The sequence below is a fragment of the Microcaecilia unicolor genome, chromosome 2 (genome assembly GCF_901765095.1).
Source record: "Microcaecilia unicolor chromosome 2, aMicUni1.1, whole genome shotgun sequence".
NCBI lineage: Eukaryota > Metazoa > Chordata > Amphibia > Gymnophiona > Siphonopidae > Microcaecilia > Microcaecilia unicolor.
Window position 1 is genome coordinate 167,035,644 of NC_044032.1, and position 18,426 is coordinate 167,054,069.

Consider the following 18,426-nt stretch of genomic DNA (forward strand, 5'->3'; position numbering starts at 1 on the left):
AACTGCCAATGTTTAGACTACCATTATAATTTTTATAGATCTCTTCTCATGTTTTCTACTCCCTCTGGGATATCCATTCTGTAATCTTCATGCCATCCACAAAAAGGCAAACTTTCCTCCTAACCCTTCAGCAATGTAGCTCACAAATATATTAAATAGATTAGCCCCAGCACAAATCCATGAGGCACTCCACTACTCACTTTCCTTTCCTCAAAAGTAGGTTCCATTTACCACCAACATTTGTCATGTCAATCAACCAAATTCCAATCCAGTTTACCACTTTGGGTCCTAACTTCATACTGCTCAACTTATTCGTGAGCCTCCAGTGAAGAACCAAATCAAAGGCTTTGCTGAAATCCAAGTAGATTATATCTAGTGCATGTCCTTTATCCAGTTCTGTGGCAACCCAGTCAAAGAAATCAAATCAGATTTGTTTAGCAGGATTTTTCTTTGGTAAAACCACACTGCCTTGGATCTTGCAGTCTATTAGATTCTAGGAAGTTCACTATAGTTTACTACAGCAGAGTTTCCATTATTTTTCCAACCACCAAAGTGAGGCTTACCAGCCTGTAGTTTCCTAATTTTTCCCTGCCCCCATTTTTGTAAGGCGGGATCACATCCGCTGTTCTCCAGTCCCGTGGTGCTTTTCCTATCTCCAAGGATCTATTATATAAACCCTTAAGAGGTCCTGCCAGGGTTTCTTGGATGAATCCCATCCAGCCCCATGGGTTTGTCTACTTTCAATTTTTCAAGTTCTACATAAATGTTTTCTTCTGTGAATGGTGTGACATCTACTCTATTCCCCTATATACACCTGGCAGTCAGCCATGGTTCTTCTCCAGGATTTTTCTCTATGAACACAGAAGTATTTGTTTAGCACATATGATTTGTCCTCATTACTCTCTACATAACAGGAGTCAGCAACTCTGTCTTACAGTTCCACTTCTAGCCTTCTTCCTTTTAGCAGTCTTCAATTTCTTCCGAAAAAACACATACCCCCAGATTCTATATAGCGTGACAGACACTGCACATGCAAATCCAGTCATATTCTGGATTTGCATGCACAATCTAATTACTTAACAAGCCAATCAGCGCTGATAATTGCTACTTTAGCAAGCAATCATTGATATTAATTAGAATTTACGTGCAAAACTTGCTAAGCATATTATATAAAGTGGTGTGCTGTCAAAAAGGGGACATGAAAATCTACATGCATGGTTATAGAATACACCTGCTCCATATCTAACTTAGGTACTGGTATTTACACTAAGTTTTGTTTGGCATAAATGGACACCCCTAGAGTTAGGCACAGGCATGGCTGCTAGGTGTATTTCATAAACTGGCAAGGCATATTCTATACCACATCTAACTTTAGGTGTAGTTTATAGAATATGCCTAGGTGTATTTTTTTCAACATTATATATATAATCTAGCCCATAGTCCATAAAAAAAGTAACTCTTCAGGATGCGTATTCCAGAGTTTCACCGTATGATATGGCAGAAAATTTCCATATTTTACTCCCTTCGGTTTTAGAAAGTTGAACTTCATAGAAGGTCATAAAACTCTCTTTCCCTGACCTAATAATGAAGGTAAAAGTAATACCACATAATGACTATATAATCTCTTGAAAGTCATTGTAAACATTTTAAACATCACTCTTTCCTCAATGGTAAGCCAATACAATCTACACATTGATGGCTCTCGTATCTTGTAGTAGAGCATAGTAGTCACACTGCCGAATTCTGATTTGCCAAAGCCTCGAAATTCCCAACTCAAGTACTGTCTGAATAAAAGATTACAACATTGCCTTGCATCCCTTTCTAGGGCTCTCCTGAGCTCTACAAACTCTTAAGTTTCGGGTTTCTAAATTTTATAAATTACTGATGGTGTATTGTCACAGACAGCCCATTACAATTCAATCCACATGGGATTTTGAATAGTCCTTCATATTGACCCAAAACAATGGTGTATATTATGGATGAAAATGAAAAGATCTCTACTATACAGATCCATAGTATATCCATACAGATACTACATTCATACTATAATCATTTTGGACACCAATCCAGCAGTACCGAATCCAATTCTATGCGTTGCTGGTCCTATCGACACCTATCTGGCATTTTGGTACATATGCTGACACACTGTAAAAATACATCAAAGAACAGTACTACTTTTTGGTGGAATTTACTTTGTCAAATAGCTAAATCTGAATGGTGGAATGTAAGAACACTCTACCTACATACTAAAGAATTTGGTCACCTCCACTTACTAATTATGGAATATCTCATGCTGATGACCCTGGATAAAATTATTTCATATTTGGCTGACCTTTCATATTTCTTATACTTACATAATCAGAATTAGCCATTACTATCCAATGCTGCAATTAATGTTGTTTGATTGATTGTTCAATATATGATATTAGGATACTCCTAGACATTGAGCCATCTATTTGATCAATACAATGCCTTTTATATTTGTTCTGCTCATGTTAGGTTCTGTTTGTTTTTCTTTTGTATTTGTTTTTTTTTACATAAAATTCAACAAAACATTGGAACTAAAAACGTTCTTGCAACAGGAGGTTCCTGCTTTCTTTGATTCCTATGCAAGTGTTTGATAATACTGAATGGGAATCAATGTTTTCAATGAGCCCACTCAGTTTGAAAGATTACTTTTAGAAAAGTCCTCTGTATGGGAATCAATGTGTTCCATGAGTCCATTCAGTTTGAAAGATTACTTACAGAAAAGCCCTCACAATGATTTCTATAATTGATGAGTTAGTTAGGTATAGGTCCTATACTTCTTAGTCAACATAGAATGTGGAGGTTCTATTGGGTTTCACTAGCTTTATCTTTTCCATGTTTCTAGATTTATATCCTTCCTCCTCCCCATGATGTGGATTAGATTACTTGCTATGCTTAACTATTTATTTATTTAACAATTGTATTTATAATTTCGTATTTTTTTCTGATGTAAGCAAGTTAATTTTCTTTCATTTGTTATTTGAAATGTAATACTTCAATTCCTTTAAATAAAGATAAATAAATAAATAAATACAATTCATATGTAAACATTTGAAACTACTTTGAAAATTCACAGGCTACCAGTGTAGTTCTTTGAACAACATTGTTATATCATCTGCTGTCAGACTCCCACTGACTAACTGAGCTACAAAGTTTAGAACTATCTATAGAAATTTTATAAGACAAGCAGATAATCTTAATTACAAAATATTACAATAATCTACATGCGGTAAGATCAAAGCTTGGACAACTTTCCTAAAATCCTGCTTAGCTATTAAATGCTTCAATCCTTTTATGGTTCTCAGCTTAACAAATTCATTACAAATATTTTTTTTAATTTGTGGGCACACTGTTAGTTGTGAATCTAAAATCAACCCAAGATAATGTACTTCATCAGACAAAGTAATAATGTATTTATTTGTTACACTTGTACCCCACATTTTCCCACCTATTTGCAGGTTCAATGTGGCTTACATAGTACCGTAGAGGCGTTTGCCAATTCGGTTGATAACAAATACAAGGTTATGTTGTGACGTACAAAACCCCAACCTTGGCTGACTTCTAATATCCGCTACCTACGTTCCTGTACCCGCTCCGCCGAACACCTCTGGCGGAAATCTCGGGCCCTTGCTGATTTCTTACACTTTAAGTTCATGCTGACCTCCTTCCAATCTGCTCTTTTACGTGCCAAACAGGACTATTATATCCAACTGACCAACTCTCTTGGCTCTAATCCTCGACTTCTCTTCACCACATTGAACTCTCTCCTCAAGGTGCCACCTCCCCCAACTCCCCCTTCATTATCTCCTAAGACCCTTGCTGAATTCTTTCACAACAAGGTTCAAAAGATAAACCTTGCTTTCTCTACCTCACCACCTCTCCCTCCACTAGTCCGTTCCCCTCTCTCTCCTTCCCCTCATTCCCTTTCCTCCTTTCCTGAAGTTACTATTGAGGAAACTACACTTCTCCTTTCTTCCTCAAAATGTACCACCTATTCCTCTGATCCATTCCCACCCACCTTCTTAATGCCATCTCTCCTGCTCTTATTCCTTTTATCTGTCACATTCTCAACCTCTCACTTTCCACTGCGACTGTCCCTGCTGCCTTTAAACATGCTGTGGTCACACCTCTCCTTAAGAAGCCTTCACTCGACCCTACTTGTCCCTCTAATTACCGACCCATCTCCCTCCTTCCTTTTCTCTCCAAATTACTTGAGCGTGCTGTTCACCGCCGCTGCCTTGAGTTTCTCTCCTCACATGCTATTCTTGACCCACTACAATCTGGTTTTCGCCCTCTCCACTCAACCGAAACTGCGCTTACTAAAGTCTCCAATGACCTATTACTGGCTAAATCCAGAGGTCAATATTCCATCCTCATTCTTCTTGATCTTTCCGCTGCTTTTGACACTGTCGATCACAGCATACTTCTCAATACCCTGTCCTCACTTGGATTCCAGGGCTCTGTCCTTTCCTGGTTCTCTTCCTACCTCTCCCTCCGCACCTTTAGTGTTCACTCTGGTGGATCCTCTTCTACTTCTATCCCTCTGCCTGTCGGCATACCTCAGGGTTCTGTTCTTGGTCCCCTCCTCTTTTCTATCTACACTTCTTCCCTTGGTTCATTAATCTCATCCCATGGCTTTTCCTACCATCTCTATGCTGATGACTCCCAAATCTACCTTTCCACCCCTGATATCTCACCTTGCATCCAAACCAAAGTTTCAGCGTGCTTGTCTGACATTGCTGTCTGGATGTCTCAACGCCACCTAAAATTAAATATGACCAAAACCGAGCTTCTCATTTTCCACACCAAACCCACCTCCCCGCTCCCCCCGTTTTCTATTTCTGTTGATGGCTCTCTCATTCTCCCTGTCTCCTCAGCTCGAAACCTTGGGGTCATCTTTGACTCTTCTCTCTCCTTCTCTGCTCATATCCAGCAGATTGCCAAGACCTGTCGTTTCTTTCTTTACAACATCCGTAAAATCCGCCCCTTTCTTTCCGAGCACTCTACCAAAACCCTCATCCACACCCTTGTCACCTCTCGTTTAGACTACTGCAATCTGCTTCTTGCTGGCCTCCCACTTAGTCACCTCTCCCCTCGGTTCAAAACTCTGCTGCCCGTCTCATCTTCTGCCAGGGTCACTTTACTCATACTACCCCTCTCCTCAAGACCCTTCACTGGCTCCCTATCCGTTTTCGCATCCTGTTCAAACTTCTTCTACTAACCTATAAATGTACTCACTCTGCTGCTCCCCAGTATCTCTCCACACTCGTCCTTCCCTACACCCCTTCCCGTGCACTCCGCTCCATGGATAAATCCTTCTTATCTGTTCCCTTCTCCACTACTGCCAACTCCAGACTTCGCGCCTTCTGTCTCGCTGCACCCTACGCCTGGAATAAACTTCCTGAGCCCCTAAGTCTTGCCCCATCCTTGGCCACCTTTAAATCTAGACTGAAAGCCCACCTCTTTAACATTGCTTTTGACTCGTAACCACTTGTAACCACTCGCCTCCACCTACCCTCCTCTCTTCCTTCCCGTTCACATTAATTGATTTGATTTGCTTACTTTATTTATTTTTTGTCTATTAGATTGTAAGCTCTTTGAGCAGGGACTGTCTTTCTTCTATGTTTGTGCAGCGCTGCGTATGCCTTGTAGCGCTATAGAAATGCTAAATAGTAGTAGTAGTAGTAGTAGCAGATGAGGTGGGTGTGGATCAGGCGTCATGGGTCAAAGGGAATGAAGATTAGAAATTGTCCAGTACGATCATTAGTTATGCTGTGTTGCTGGGTGTGGGGATTTACGTTGGATCGATGGGGTAGGCCTTTTTGAAGAGGTGAGTTTTTAGTGATTTCCTGAAGTTTAAGTGGTCATGGATTGTTCTCACCGCATTTGGGAGTCCGTTCCATAGTTGTGCGCTTATGTAGGAGAAGCTAGATGCGTAAGTTGTTTTGTATCTTAGTCCTTTACAGTTTGGGTAGTGTAGATTTAAGTATAATCGTGATGATCCAATTCTATTTCAGGTTGGTAGATCTATGAGATCTGTCATGTATCCTGGGACTACGCCGTAGATGATTTTGTGGACCAAAGTGCAGATTTTGAAGATGATCCATTCTTTGATTGGGAGCCAGGGCAGCATTTCTCGTAGGGGTTTAGCATTTTCGAATCGTGTTTTACCATATATCAATCTGGCTGCTGTATTTTGGCCGGTCTGGAGTTTTTTTGTGAGTTGTACTTTACATCCCACATAGATTCCGTTGCAGTAATCTGCATGGCTTAGGACCATTGATTGTATTAGGTTTCGAAAAGTTTCCCTCGGGAAGAAAGTTTTATTCGTTTGAGTTTCCACATTGCATAGAACATTTTCTTTATTACGGTATTTACTTTGTTCTCGAGAGTAAGATTGTGGTCGATTGTGACGCAGAGTATTTTTAGGCTGTCTGAAGTAGGGAGTGCTCATGGTTGCGGGTTTGTAATTGTTATGTTGAGATGAGAGGATGAGGCACTGTGTTTTTTCAGTGTTCAGTTTCAATTGGAATGAGTTTGTCCAAGAGTCCATGATGTTCAGGCCATCATTGATTTCATTGGCTATTTCTGACAAGTCATGTCTGAAGGGAATGTAGATTGTAACGTCATCTGCATAGATGAATGTGTTGAGACCTCAATTGGACAAGGACTTTGCCAGTGGGATCATCATCACGTTGAAGAGTATTGGTAATAATGGTGATCCTTGAGGTACTCTGCAGGCTGCTTTCCACGATGGTGATATGTTTCAGTTTGATTTTACTTGGTATGTTCTGGTGGTTAGAAAGCCCTTCATCCAGTTAAGTATGTTTCCATCAATCCCGAAGTGGCCAAGGAGTCTCAGTAGTATAGTGTGGTTTACCATGTCGAATGCGCTTGACATGTCGAATTGGAGAAGTATGCTTTTACCTATGGCTATTTCCTGCTTGAATTTGGCCAGGAGAGTGACTAGGACAGTTTCAGTGCTATAATCAGGTCAATATTCAGCCTGTGGTAGTCAGCAGTTTTTTAAAGTGCTGTCTCTGGCTAAATTAGACCCAGATATTCAATGCCAGACCACACCCAGGCACAGACATTCAATATCTGAGACTTCAGCGAACTCAGAAGTTATGCAGCTGGTAGCCAATATTCAGTGTCGGTGTCCACATACCTAACCAGGCAAAAATAAGACTTCATTTTATAAAATCCTGTCTGCCCAGTTAGGTATGAAGGCTCCAGCACTGAATATCACCAGTGCCTGCACAACTTCTGGGTCTGTCCCGGTACTGCCCAGATTGTACCAGGATATCAGAACTGATATTGGCAGCCAGCCAACTCAGTGTGGTTTAAGCAGGCAGGAGCCTCTCCTGGCTGTTTAAACCACACTGGATCTCAATCCCCATACTACTTTCAATACTTAAGTTGAAAATTACAATGTTTATTTTTATACATGATTATCGCTTCTGTTTTCTTAAAATTGGTGGTAAAACCATTTGAACTGCACCACTCAGTAAGCAACAATGATGATATTTTCATAAGCACAACAAAAGGGGCAAACAGCCTGATTTGTGACTGTCTTACAGGGCTATAGTTCTAAAAGCCTTGAGAGGCCATTATTTAAAGCCCCCCCCCCCCCCCCACAGTGAGGTGGGGCTGGTGGTTGGGAGGCGGGGATAGTGCTGGGCAGACTTATACGGTCTGTACCAGAGCCGGTGGTGGGCAACGGGACTGGTGGTTGGGAGGCAGGGATAGTGCTGGACAGACTTGTACGGTCTGTGCCAGAGCCGGTGGTTGGGAGGAGGGGCTGGTGGTTGGGAGGCGGGGATAGTGCTGGGCAGACTTATATGGTCTGTGCCCTGAAGAGCACAGGTACAAATCAAAGTAGGGTATACACAAAAAGCAGCAAACATGAGTTATCTTGTTGGGCAGACTGGATGGACCGTGCAGGTCTTTTTCTGCCGTCATCTACTATGTTACTATGTAGGAGGTGGTGGGTATTCGAATTCCCTTTTATCAATATTTTCAAGGGAAGGATTTCTTATTAGGAATGGATGTCAAAGGAAATGTATTCGGTGATCCTGCCCAAATAGAGGTGAGTAGTCAACGCAAACTTCTGTCCCAGATATATGTCACTTTAACTCAAAATGAACAGCCACTTCGGGCCCAGGTAGAGCCGAAATGGGAATCTTGGGGATGCCTTTGGGAGAAAAGAGTTGGGATTTAATATACCAGTATGCCCACACATGTATGCAAATAACATAATATATACAGCTCCAGTATCAGTTGCTAACAGACCCTACTGGACCCCAGTGCAGGGGGGAAGCAGATGCGTCTACCTTATGCTGGAGAAAGTGTGGTATGATCAGAACTCTGGAGCATTTATGGTGGGAATGTCCTATAGTGTACAAATTTTGGCAGCTAGTATGGGATAAGACCAAACAATGGACAGGGGAGGATTGGTATGCAGACAGGCAGGCATGTATCTTAGGATCTAGCTCACATTGGTCCCCAGATAGTGACAGTTCCAATGGGCAGACAGCCATGTGCAAAATCCGTCTTTTTGATAAAATCTCTAGGGAATTACAGGGGTAGGGGGACACATACGCTCAATTCTGGCAGGGGGTAAGAGTGAGTCTCATTGGGGATGGAATGGGCAACTTGTAAGGCATATTTTATTCATTGTAAATTACAGATTGGGGAAGGAATACTGGTTTTCAGCTGGGAAGGATGGGAGTGGATATTAGTTATTAATGTGTGAGGGGTTTTTCTCCATGCAGCATTGGCTGACTGCTTCCTACGCACTGCTACATGGCTTATGCTACAGTCTATTTCTTGTTGATTACGCTCTTATTGATTTGTGATATCCCTTTTACTTCTGTACCCACACTAGGTTACATGTAATCCCTGATTTAATAAGGACATGGGGGGGGGGAGCTGAGGGGGGTAGGAGGGTTAACAGGGAAAAGATTGGGACTTCTTTGGAGGTGGGGTGTTTATACTAGTTTGTTGGTTAGTTTGTTTGTCTGCATTTTCACCAATGCACATTACTTTCATATTCATAAGTAATTCTGTCATGACTGCATAGATATTGCTGCCTAGACTGCATATTTGTGCCTGGAAGTTGTATTTGTTATTAAGGTTTTGGTGGACCAATAAAAATTACAGTTAAAAAAAAGAGGGCAAACAGCAATCATCAGCATAAATACTAAAGCATATTTATAACTTGTGCAACAAGTTACATAAAGAAATCAAATAAATGTAGAACAGCATAGTTGATAGTGTTGGGCCCTATGGAATACCACTAGCAGACACACTCAGCTCAAAAATTGATATGTATCTCCTGTTTCTTCTCAGGTTTGATCAATGCTACTTTTATCATCACTTTAGAAATCAGTGAACATAATGTATTATTCAAAACATGTGCTAGGTTAAGCCTTGACTGTGCTTTTTGAGTTTGGGCTGGAGACGATGGAGACCAGAGCTTTTTCTATGCAGATGCTGTTGGCTACATTCTTTTACTTTTGACATTGGACCTCATTTTTCTTTTAAATGCAGGTATTGCAGTACATTTGAATCTGTGAATGTATTGTGTAAACCTATGTGACCACTGACGAAGATTTTTCCGAAACTTGGACAGGTTGGGTCCTGTTTCCATTAAAGTTGACATTTGGAAATTCTTGCTGTTTGTCCTTCCTTGCATCGCTGCTGCCGTTTGGTTGTCTAAGTTAAGCCTTAACATCTTTGTAAATATAATTGGCATTTTATCTATTAGGGATGTAACCAGTCACATACTTTGCAAAATTTCCATTTTTTCCATTTGTCATTACTACCAGCAACGAGCAAGATAGGAGTCTAACACAGGCAATAACTTCAACTCTTTTGCATGGAAAAAGTTATCTAACTCCCAAGCTGAAGGCAAATGGTCATTACGATTTATAGATGGTTGATTAATTAGTTTACAAACTATAGTAAATAATTCAGCCGAATGTGAAACTACTGCATTTAGGGCTTCTTTTACAAAGTCGCACTAATAATTCCTGTGTGGCAAATGAGAGGAAGCCAATATCCTATGGGATTCCTCGCTACCACGGCTTTGTAAAAGAGGCCCTTAGTTTTTCCCATATACAGTAATATATCTTTTTTGCTTTGTGCAATGGAATTTTACATATTTTATTTTCATATATTAATTTCTCGACTCAGGCGTCTGACTTCATCTATGCTCTTTCAGCTCATCACAAATAGTGTTTTCACTGTCTTAATTGCTCTGAATAGCAAAGGGCATAGTTTGATTGCAAATAACTCTTCCTTTTTTCAACCAAAATAAGTCCAAATAATGCTGCATTTCTATATCCCAAAGTGCAACTAACTCATCTGTATCTTTATCATCTGGTGCTCCTTCAGTGGAGGTGAGCTTCATTCCTGTCACAGCATACACAAAATTAATCAATATCAAACAACAAAAATCTTGACTTAGTCAGAGAACAATAGTATAATTCTAGGAGTTAGTCTGACAGAACAAAAATAGTATAATTCTAGGAGTAGATATTCAAAGTGATTTAAATGGCCAGAAGAGGCCCATGGCTATTTAAATCATTTCTGCAGGGCTATTTGGGGGTACTCAGCAGCTCTTAACTGGACAGTGCCACTGAATATCCTCACTAACTACCCATGCTGAAATTAGCTGGCCAGTGAGAGGTCCGGGGGCGGAGTTAGGGCAGAGAAGACGCCTAAATGGTTAGGGGCAATTTTCAGTCCTCTAACCAGCTGAGCAACCGCATCAAGTTAGGACAGAAAAAAAGGCTGTCCTAGCTTTATATGGAGAGTTAGCTGAGCACCAGGGTCGTGCCAACACAGTAAGCGGGGTAAGCATGGCAGGGGGGCGCCTCCCTCTAGGGGGCGCCGCCGCACCATGCTCACCTCGCTCGCCCTCCCGCTCCCATTGTTCAACTGCCCGCCCTTTTCTTCCCCCCCCCCCCAACATCCCTTTTATTTATTTTTTGTTAAATTTACCTCCATGGCGGTCCAGCAGCGCAGCGTCAGTTGAGGAGGCGGCGCTCCCGACATCTCTAGCCTTCCCTTCGCTGTGTTCCGCCTTCTTCTGACGTCAAGGAAATGACGTCAGAAGAAGGCGGAACACAGCGAAGGGAAGGCTAGAGATGTCGGGAGCGCCGCCTCCTTCACTGACGCTGCTGGGCCGCCACGGAGGTAAATTTAAAAAGAAAAAAAAAGAAAAGGGATGTTGAGGGGAGAGAAGAGGGTGGGCAGTTGAACAATGGGAGCGGGAGGGCAGGGGAGAGACGAGCATGGATGCGAAGGGGGAGGAGAGAAGAGGGCGGGCCAGGCCAACTGGGACATGATGGGAGTGGGAGGACAGAGGAGAGAGCAGCATGGATGCGAGGGGGGGTCATGGAAGGGAGAGAGGAGAATTGCTGGATAGCGATTAATGGAGGGTGACAGAGGAGCATGGATGGGAGGGGCAGGGCTCAGGGAGAGAGGGGAATTGCTGGATAGGGAATTAGGGATGAATGGAGGGGACAGAGGAGCATGGATGGGAGGGCAGGGCTCAGAGAGAGAGGGGAACTGCTGGAAAGGGATGAATGGAGGGGGCAGGGGACAGAGGAGCATGGATGGGCATGGATTGGGAGGGGCAGGGCTCAGGGAGAGAGGGGAATTGCTGGATAGGGATGAATGGAGGAGACAGATGGGCATGGATGGATATGGATTGCAGGGCAGGGCTCAGGGAAGAGAGGGAAATTGCTGGATAGGGATGAATGGAGGGGGCAGGGGACAGAGGAGCATGGATGGGCAGGCAGGGCTCACGGAGAGAGGAGAAATTGCTGGACATAGAGGGGAGGGAAGAGAGATGAAGGAGATGAAATGAGGGAAAAGGAAGAGAGGAGAAAAACTGCACATGGATGAAGAAAATAGGCAGAAGCTGAGGACCAGAAATGAAGAAGAAAGGAGGAAAGGAAAGAAATAAATGGAAAGGAAGCTCTGGAAACGGAGTTAAGAGGACAGATAGCAGCAGAATCAGATACTGGGCCAGCATGATCAGAAAAAGAAAGTCACCAGACAACAAAGGTAGAAAAAAATCATTTTATTTTCATTTTAGTGTTTGGAATATGTCCACTTTGAGAATTTACATCTGCTATCTTATTTTGCAATGTATAGCAATTTGTTTCTAAGAATATTGCTGACAATTCCTGTCAGTGTGGCAAGTGGTGAGCGATCATTTTCACGGGGGGGGGGGGGGGGGGGGGGAGGGGGGAGGGCCGCCGCTGCCGCCGCCGCCAACTGATAGTCTGCAGGGGGCGCCAGAGACCCTAGGCACGGCCCTGCTGAGCACTGATCCGATTATTGACTGGTGCCCCGTTAACTTCCGGGTCCTGGCCTGAAGTGTTGCCAAACCCCTCCCTCCCCCCTCAAGACCCCCTTCCGATCCCCCTCCCTCCCTCCAACAACCTTTATGAGGCAAGGTCTCCCCTTCCCAGCTTCCCTACAGCCTAAACAATCTCCTCTCCACTCATGATAAGCCCCCCCTGGCCTACCTAAAGTATCTGGTGGTCCAGTGGGTGTGATGGGGGCAGGAGTGAACCCCCATCTCTAGAAGTAGCCGCTAGGGAAATGGGCAAATAGGATTCGCTCCTGCGCCTATCACCCCCACTGGACCACAAGGGACTTTAGGTAGGACCTGGGGGTTCCTATCAGTGGGGGGGGGATGAGTATTAACATGGGGGGGGGGATTCTTGCCTCATGAGAGGGAGGGAGAGGGTTTGATACTCTTCTGGGATGGAGGATAATGGAAGCACAGGATAGCTGCATCCCATATGCAGGCCCTGATCAATATTCAGCAGTGGGAATAACTGTCTTATATGGAGCCCAACTGAATACGGGTTGTGACCCGCAGAAGCTGCAGCGGCCAGCACATATTAATTAGCTCTGGATATTCAGTGCCGGTGCCTGTACATGGCCCAGTGCTGAATATCCAGGGATATTTCTGCCCATGGCAGACAGCATTTAAAAAAATACTGACCACCTCTGGCTGAATATCTACAGTACCTTCTAGTTCTTTCAAAGGAGAAGAAAAGGCTCTCAAAAGTATGTTCCCTTTTGGAGTTTAAAGAAATCTCACAGGTCATTACTTTAATCATTGGCCCAAAAAACTGTATTATGAATAATCCATAATTTTCTATCTTCCAATTCTATAAATGTCACTATTCTTAATTATACAAATCTTCTAGTTATAAATTTTAAGTATTTTGTTGAAACTTGCCTGACCAAAGTGTTATTTTCTCATTCACATTCACGTGACAATTCATAATACTAGCTCAAAATAATCTCCTCCCCCCCGCCCCAGAGCATAACTCACCCTCATAGTACTGATCCTCCTTTTTAAACATTCTATCATCCTAAGATTAAAAAGCTTTGATTTGTTTACAAAAAGATAACGTCTTTTCCTGATGCAATTGAAGGAGTAATGAGGTCCAAAGAACTTGGAGTAAAATGATAAGTGTACTAGGCTGTATGCATTTGCTGAGTGGCCATCAGGCACATACAAATATAACTGCAGAAATAATATAGTCTACTTTAGAAGGTATACAAAGATACTGAGGGCCATCGTTCAAATATAATTTTAAATCAAATCCCTGTTGCCACTGGTAATCAGGCAATGCATACAAAATAGAGGAGATACAATCTAAGACTCCCCCAGCGACCTATGCTGCTGGAGGAAGACGACAGCCCCAACTCCCAGAGTTCCTGGGTGGAGCTTGAGAATCTTCAGAAGCGGTTAACCAGGGCGGAGCTGCATGCGAGTACGTTGGCACAATACCTAAAAAAGTCATGGGTCCCTAGAGGTTTGCGTATAATTAAGGAACCGAAGATTTTTGTGACAGATAAGACCTTTTTGGATAAATGGTCCGCTATACTGAATAAATGTAGTCGAGATCTTATGGCTCTAATTGTAGAGACCACTATTCAAGTAGAAATCAATCTTAAAAGCCAAATCACCACTATGGAGGAGAGTTTGAAAAGCATTTTGATTCCAGATGAATATGATAAGCAAATGGAAGAATTGAAAAAGACAATACAGACGATGAAAGACTCCATTAAACAAGTGAAGATAAAGAAGCTAAAAAGAGATGAACGGGATTATCAACTGGGAAGAGTATACCCGAGATGGGTAAGAAAAAGGTGGCGTTTGAAAATTCATCTGAAGATAGTGGTGAAATGAGCACTGGTAGTGATCAAGAGCAAGAGAATCAAGGCAGTGATGGAAGAGACCAATTAAATAGGAATACGAGAACTAGGGGGGCTCAACAAAGGCAGAGACAACAACCCCCTAGAGGACAAGATCGATCGAGGGACTACAAGAATCGGAAGACACGCAAACCATAGTAAACATTTCTACATATGCTTTATCTGAAGATCAAAAAAGTGTATTGAATTTGGCACTAGGTTTTGTACCTACGGCTTACCATGATCCGTTCCGCCTAAGGGTAGCACTGCAGAAGTTTTTCAGGAAATTACAATGTAAGCTATATTTTATGGACCACCCGACCTCCATTGATATATCTATTGTGAAGCCTTCCTCTAAATGTTATCCACCGGGTGCTATAAACCCAGTGGTGTTAACCTTTAGGGAATTGGTTCTTAGAGATCTGGAGAGAGCTGAGATGGAATATGGATCTTTGAGACTGAAGAATAATTTATCCACGAGACAATGGTTAGCACTAGATAGCTTGATAAAAGAACCACAGATTATAATCATAAGAGCGGATAAAGGAGGAGCTACAGTTGTGTGGAATAAAGAACAGTATTTGGAGGAGGCTAGTAGACAATTGAGTGACCGTACAGCATATAGAGTATTGACCACCGATCCGATGGAAGAGCTTAAAAGAACAATCAAGGATCTGGTATCTGAAGCAGTTAAAAGAAACATGTTAACAGTTAAGGAAGGTAGATTCCTAGTAGAAGAGGATGCTCAGACTCCAAAGATATATTTTGTTCCAAAGATACATAAATGTCTGACTGCTCCACCGGGACGACCTATTGTCTCCACGAGATCATCAGTATTAGAACCGTTATCTATTTTTGTTGATACATTTTTGAAACAATCAGTTCTACAGATGCCCTCATACATTAAAGATTCTTCTCATTTTTTAAGACATCTGGAATCTGTTGATTCAGTGACTGAGGACATGTGGTTGGTTACCCTTGACATCGTGTCACTCTACATGATGATTCCTCAAGAGGGGGCTTTACAAGTGGTTAAAGAGACAACAGAATCCCGGGTAGGAGCTCAACGGATTTCTTCTCAGTTTATTTTATCATTAGCTGAATTAGTTATTTGCAAAAATTATTTTTGGTTCAATTATATGTTTTACCTTCAGACACAAGGTGTGGCCATGGGGGCAACTTTAGCCCCCTCAGTGGCTACTCTATATGTTGCTAAACTTGAATCCAAAATATACTCCTCAATATTCTTCACATCTGTACAATTATGGAAACGATTCTTGGATGATGTCTTTTTTATATGGGCTGGATCCAAACCGGCTCTTGAAGAGTTTCTCAGCTGGTTGAATACCTTAGATTCGAATATCACATTCACAATGGTTGCAAGTAATAAGGCGATAGAATTTTTAGATCTTTGGATCTATAAGGAGATGGATAAATTATATTCCTCTCTTTATAGAAAGCCTGTGAGTAAAAATACTTTGCTACAATTTGGTAGCTTCCATCCTCACCATTTGAAATATAATTTGCCTGTAAGCCAATTTTTGCGAGTCAGAAGAGTTTGTTCCACGTTATCTGATTTCAAACAGCAAGCTAAAGCATTAAAATCTAGATTTTTAGCTAGAGGATATCCGAGATCCTCTGTGAAGAAAGCGTACACAAGAGCACGGTTTGCCCAACGCTCATTGCTATTGCAGGAGGGGAATAAGAAGGGTGAAGAAGGTTTGACATGTGTCTTGCCTTTCAATCAGATGAGTCAGAGAACGGTACAGTTTATAAAGAACCACTGGCATGTTCTTCAACTATACCCGTGTTTCGGGGAATTTCCTGTGATATCTTATACAAAAGGGAAATCTATAGGAGAACGTTTAAGTATAAATAAGTTTAAGAGCTTTCCCCCAGCTGTACCATCTAGAGGAGGTCAGAAGACATGTGGTCATTGCCAGTGGTGTGCTCTGGCGGTGACAGGTGAGGTGTGGATGCCCCCTGCAAAAGATAAGATTTTTAAAAATGAGTTAACAAAATTTATTATATTCCTATGTCTAAAAATAAAGAGGGGGAAATGAAACAAGTTCGATCTCAGACCAATCCTCAGACCAGCGATCAGGATTTACAAGATATCTCAGCATTGTTGGAACAATCATTTTCAGATATATCTCAGCGACAAACTCTATTAGTATCATTGGTCTTTGAACAAGATCTTAATGTTATCATGAAACAATACTTTAAAAATGCTATGAAAAATTTTTGTGGATCAAGGGTTTGGATTTATCCGGATGTCACCAAGATGACTCAAGAAAAAAGAAAACTATTTCTTTTACTTAGAGAGGAAATCAGGGCAATTGGAGCTAGTTTCTTGTTATCCTACCCATGTAAATGTATTGTGAAATATCAAAATGTGAAATATGTTTTCTTTGAGTCAGACCAACTTAAAACTTTTTTGGATCAAAAAAAGCTCTCCAGTGTAACTCCAGTGAGAAGTACAATAGCTGATTAATATTTAAGATTGTGTAAAAAAGAGAAACGCCTTAATTATTTTGATATATTTCCTTTGATCTCCTTGTCTATGTTGGAACGCCCCCAATTATTGAGGTCTAAGGAAGAGAAAATATATCTTTATGTTAATGATTTTGATAATCATATGTTTAAATGATTTTCTAACTCTGTGTTTCTAATACAAGATGTAAGGCTTGTTTATGTTAATAATAAATAAATAATAAATAACATTTTTAAAAAAGATTTTTTAAAAATGATAGAATGACGGACTGCGGTAGCAGTGGGGTTGTATACGCGATCATGTGCCCGTGTGAGCTTATATATATTGGTAGGAGTGCAAGACCTATCAAAATTAGATTGAACGAACAAATCTAGAATAACAACACAAAATATGCAAGCCCCTCTGGTGGAACATTGGCTGCAGAAACAGCATAAAATAGAAGATCTGAGGTGGAGGATTGTGGAAAATATAGAAAGAAGGAGGGAGGGGGGTTCTATAGCTAAAATTTTAAATTTTAGAGAACAGTGGTTTATATTTTGGCTCCAAACGGTTATACCTAAGGGCTTAAATGCAGAGTTAGATTGGAGGTCTCTGATCTAAAAAAGGGAAGCCGAGGATACTCTGTGGGGTCGGGGTTATTGACGTCATTGAGTAAGGGTTGAAATAGAGTTCTGAAACACGCCACCGGCATCTTTACTAAGAAACATTATGGTAGAGCTGGCGCTAGGAAGACTATGGGGTAAGCAGTTAAGAAAATTATAGGGCAGGATATCGCTTCCAGGGGTTAGTTGAGGCCAGACACCTAGGAGAGATAGAGTTTGATTTAGTATTTTTCTTTTGCAGGGGTAGGTCCTTGAGACAGCTTGCCGTTGCAAGCGAAACATGCATGTCGGACAGTGATACCCCCGAGTCCGACAGATAAGATAAGTGTAAAAGTGGACACGTTTTCTATATAAACTATAGTTTAAGTAGCCTGTAAAAGAATAAACTGGGCCAATGAAGAGGTTGATGTTAATATCAGTCGCCACATAAAGCCTGTAAGGGTGGTGGACGACACACATCACTGAGGCACTCTATAAAAGTATATAAACGCTATAAGAGAATATTGACTGCTGAAGATTTCTTTGAACAATATTTAAGTATATATGTGGTGAAGAAATACAATATATACATTGTGGACTGGCTTGGTTAACCTTTTTTATTGGACATAACTTAATACATTTCTTGATTAGCTTTCGAAGGATGCCCTTCTTCGTCACACGAAAGCTAATCAAGAAATGTATTAAGTTATGTCCAATAAAAAAGGTATCATCTTATTTTCTTTTCCATGTTTTAATTTGTTTGATTTCTATTGATAATCTATTTCTTAAAAGTGCCACCACTCTGGCCCTGGTGACAGCTTTTGTCTGGCTACAGATAAGAGGATGAGTGGAGCAGTGGCAGAACATGGCTTCTTTTGCTCCCAGTACCAGAATCTGGTCATAGCTACCTCATGCAGGACAGGATATGTACATAATTTATGAAACCACGCTTTAGCGATACCAATGGCCTGACACAGAAGATTCACAATTCTTGGAATTGATCCAAGAACCTTCAACACAGAAGCTCATGGCAATTGGCAGAAAGCCAGACCAGCACAACCCACCTCAATTAAAACACTGAGTAAAACA

The 18,426-nt window shown here is 41.5% G+C and overlaps 1 protein-coding gene across 1 annotated transcript in view; it reads right to left on the reverse strand.

The window, feature by feature from the left end:
- The window catches only part of TMEM232 (transmembrane protein 232), a 303,917-nt gene that overhangs the window by 167,471 nt on the left and 118,020 nt on the right, over positions 1 to 18,426 (reverse strand).